The sequence below is a fragment of the Sciurus carolinensis genome, chromosome 9 (assembly GCF_902686445.1).
Source record: "Sciurus carolinensis chromosome 9, mSciCar1.2, whole genome shotgun sequence".
Lineage (NCBI taxonomy): Eukaryota > Metazoa > Chordata > Mammalia > Rodentia > Sciuridae > Sciurus > Sciurus carolinensis.
The window spans coordinates 120,312,061-120,316,598 of record NC_062221.1 but is presented as its reverse complement, the minus strand read 5'-3'; the positions used below and the strand labels follow the sequence as shown (position 1 = coordinate 120,316,598).

Here is a 4,538-nt window from a genome sequence, read left to right as displayed (position 1 = left end):
ATAAAATAAAATAAAATGAATTAAAAAAAAAGAATTGGTGAAAATTTTGGTAAATGCATTATAATTAACATTAATGCTGATGTTATGAAATGAATTAATTCATTTGTGATGAAATGAATTAATAACATTTCATTTGTTCTTAAAACCAAGGGGAATAAAATATTATACAAGACGCCTATGGAAGACAAAAGACAGATATTAGAAATCACACAAGAGTTAGTTATTCTCTAATACTCATGGTCAGCATCAACAAGAATTATGACATATCCAGATGGAAATACTTCTTTTTATCTTATTAGAAGTACAGAGAGGCAGACACCCGGATGCCCGATGCTGCTCGCAAGGGCTGGTGCCGCTCCTGCAGGTCCACGTCCGCTGAGCCCACGCTGGCCAGGCCGGGCGCTCACTCTGAGGCTGGTCTGGGCACTCGCTCACGGTCTTTGTATCTTCTCTCCCGCCCTCTCTCTTCACCTGCCGCCTCCAACCGCCCTGATGCTTCTACTCCTGGTTGCTGCTGCTGCTGCGGACTTGCTCAGCCCGCGGCTCACTGCTCGCTGCCGCTGTAGCGGCAGCCCTTCTTCTACGCTGGCCTGAAGGAGGAAGAAGAGGAAGCGAGGCATGTGCCCCGGCCTATGCCGTAGCCACGGGCCCGGGCCCGCCATGGGGCCCGCGCCGCCGCCCTCGCCGGAGCCCACGAGACCAGCATGGATGGTCATGGGCTTCAGAGCAGCACCTGCCTGCGCCACCACCGCCACCACCCTGACCTTCGCCGCTGCCACCAGGACTGAGCAGCGCCACTGCCCCAGGCTCTGCCCACACCTGCTGGCGCTGTTGCTATTGCTGCTACTCAGCCTCGGGCAGCTCCACGCAGGTGACTGCCAACAGCCAGCCCAGTGTTGAATCCAGAAATGTACCACGGACTTTGTGTCCTTGACTTAGCTCCTGAACTCTGCCATTGACAGCTTTGATTCTGAGTTTTGCAAGGCGCTGCAGTGCCTATGCTGTCTGCACCTAGCGAACTTCAAAAGCCTGTCATGGCAACCTGGTATACTATTCAGCTGTGTTAGGTATCAGTGACCTCATGAGCCAGAGGAACTGTTCTAAGGATGGAGCCACATCCTCTACCAACCCTGAAGTGATTCATGACCCTTGTAACTATCACAGCCACGCAGGAGCCAGAGAACATAGGGGAGGGCACCAAAACCCTCTCAGTTACCTTTTTTGTGGTTTGGAGATCCTCATCTTAGAACTTTCAAGGATCACTTCCAAACGTGAAAAGTAGAAGGGGCCTGGCCACTCATAGATAATAATTACCTTTCAGTTCAAGTGACGAATGTGCCTGTAGTACCTGGATCCAGTTCCACAGCTATAAGATCACCATCATCTTCAAAGCTCACCGTGAGTGTGCAGATTAGAAAGTATACCAAGCTGTGACAGATGACCTGCCAGCTGCCTTTGTGGATGGCACCTCTAGTGGTGGGGATGGAGATGCCAAAAGCCTGCATATGGTGGAGAGGGAGAGTGACCGCTACATGGAGATGCATGCCGGCTACGTAGGCAACACAGTGTTTGTGTGACAGCTGGGTCGCTACCTAACCCTTGCCATCGAACGCCAAGTCCTTTGAGGAAAGCCAGCTGTGTGTGAATGGCTGTCCCCTAAGTGAATGCATCGATGATGGGCAGGGCCAGGTGCCTGCCATTCTGGGGCACAGCCTGCCTTGCACCTCCTTGGTGCAGGCCTGGCCTGGCTACACACTGGATACTGCCAGCACTCAATGCCATGAGAAGATGCCAATAAAGGATATCTATTTCCAGTCCTGTGTCTTCGACCTGCTCACCACAGGTGATGCCAACTTTACCACCACAACCCATAGTCCCTTAGAGAATGTGGAGGCACTGCACCCCAGGAAGGAACGCTGGCACATCTTTCCCAGCAGTGGCAATGGGACTCCCCCGTGGAGACAGAGATTTCTCTGTCAGTCTAGGACTCACGTGCTTGATCCTTATTGTGTTTTTGTAGGGGTTTTCTTTTGTTTTGGTTTTTACTTTTTGTCTATAACGAAAATTTAAAATATATATTGTCATAATATATTGAGTAAAATTTAAAGTATATATTGTCATATATACCATGTATATGACAGTATGTTTGTCCTGGGACACAACCAGATTGTTCATATTCTGTTTGGTTGTTTTCACATATGTTGGATGTAGTGTTCTTTGATTGTATCAATTTTGTTTTGCAATTTTGTGATATGTTTTATAATTGTCCCTGCCCGGGAGCCTGTTAGAAAGCACTTTATTTTTTATATATTATTTATATATTAAATATTTATGTGTGTACCTGGTTAATATGTACAGTACATATACACAGAAACCATGCCCAGCGTTCCCTTCAAAGGTGACTAGGGCTGTTCCCCTGCCCTTTCCTTCAAGTGCCAGGGAGGAAACCCTCAGGTGAGACAGGGCAGAAAGTGAGGTCCAGGGGTGTGTCAGGTTGTCAAGGAGGGCCACTGAGAGGTGTCCTTGGGAGAGAAAAGGGGCTGAAGTGCCAGCTAGGAGGAGCATCCCAGGCAGTGGGAAAGGCCCAACAGGAGGCCAAGGAAGGAGGATCTCAAGTTCAAAGCCAGCCTCAGCAAAAGCAAAGTACTAAGCAACTTAGTGAGACCCTGTCTCTAAATAAAATACAGGATAGGGCTGGGGAGGTGGCTCAGTGGTCAAGTGCCCAAGTTCAATTCCCGGTACCAAAAAAAAAAAAAAAAAAGCCCAAACGGTAATCAGATCAACTGGTCCCAGGGTTGTGTAGGGGGATGAAGGGGGAAGGGGAGCCCAGGTGATTCTAAAGTGTGGATGCTGTGGCAGCTGCCACTAGGATTACAGTACTGCATCACCATGCCCAGCATGGCTGCCACTCTTATTCCAAAATTAAAAGCAAAGATCACCATTGATTCAAGATGTAAGTGTAATACTGACACTCTATTTTTGGTTGATAAGAATAAATATTAGTAAAATACAAGATTTTCAAAGCTAGAGTCACAAATAGCCTAGAAGCCAACCTATATTCAAATATGCATGTCATATTAGTCGTACCCCACTAACAAGCATTGATTAAATCCATACAGTGTTCCCAGCACTGTACAGGGTATAATAAAAGACAAAATAGGTATAAAGTGTTTTATTTATATTCCAGAAGATTCCAATGTAACTAGAAGATCATTGGAAAAACAATAAAAATATATAATACCAGGTGGGTCAAAATTATATGACAAACCATTTGATTCCCAAATAAAATATATCACATTTCTCTTTTTCCTCCACACAAAAAAATAATACTGTTCTGCTGCATCAGCACTGTCCAATACAAATACAAAGCCACCCATGTTTGCCATCTTGAATTTTTTTTACAATCACTTTATAAAAAGCTAAAGGTCGGATGATATCAAGCCTAATAACATCTTTATCTAATCCAGTATACACAAAGTATTATTTTGACACAATCAACATGAAAATTAATAAGATATTTTACATGCTTTTCTTTATACCAAGTCTTCAAAATCCAATGCATATTTTACATTTATAGCACATCTCAGTTCAGACTCGATATCAAGAGCTTACATAGCTAGTGGCTACTGAATTGGGCAGAGCATTTCTACACAGTAACAGAACACCAAAATGTACATGCTTATTGCTAAACTGCTCAGCCAAAAAAATTTTTTTAACTGGCAGTGCATACCTACAGACATTTCTGAATGCTTAAAATGATGCTTTTTCAGAGAGGTCAAGCTATATGCAATGTATTTACACTCTGTGAAATGGTACAATTCCATTAATATCAAGTGGTTAGGAGTGCATAGAACACCCTGAGAAGAAAACAAGAATACATCCAAAATTAGCAAGTTTAACCAACAAACCAAAATCATGTCCTCCTGGGGCACCAGGTGGGGGAAGGGGTTAAAAAGAAGGGTGGGAGTGTCAAGGATGTGCCTAATGAAAGGGTGCTTGTTGAGTCTTGTGGGAGTGAAGCCCTTTTCTTAAAAGGTTAAACAAAAAGCAGAGCTTCTGTATTTCAGGAGGCTAATTACCAGGAGTGACTTTGACCGTTTCCATTTCTGGAGATTTATGATAGAACATTTCCTCTGAGATGGCACAGGGCTCTTTGAATCCAGGTTGAGTGTAATCAGGTGTGTTTCAAGTGGAACCCTTTCTTTGCATAAAGGTCCATCTATGTTCCCAAGCTCATTTAGGAAGAGCCACAAGGTAGAGGACTGAACACCAGGCTTTGTCTGTCCTTTTCACAAGAAGCCCACCATTCTGACAGGTACCTCACCTTTCTTAGAACTGCAGGTATCTGTGGAGTTGAAGAAACACAAAACAAACCATTTTCACAGAGGAAACTTTTGCTGAGGAAGAGTGCTATACATACTGAGCCTTGAAAATTCTACCAGAAGCCAGATAATCTATTAAAGCTCTTAATATTAATGGGCTTAGCTAAGTGGGAAAATTTGAAATTGCTGGTTGAGCCAACAAGATTTCTTGGCGCG

The 4,538-nt window shown here is 44.4% G+C and overlaps 1 pseudogene; it reads left to right on the top strand.

The window, feature by feature from the left end:
- Positions 1-323: 323 nt before the first annotated feature.
- Positions 324-2,020, top strand: LOC124993741 (repulsive guidance molecule B-like; annotated as a pseudogene).
- Positions 2,021-4,538: the final 2,518 nt, after the last annotated feature.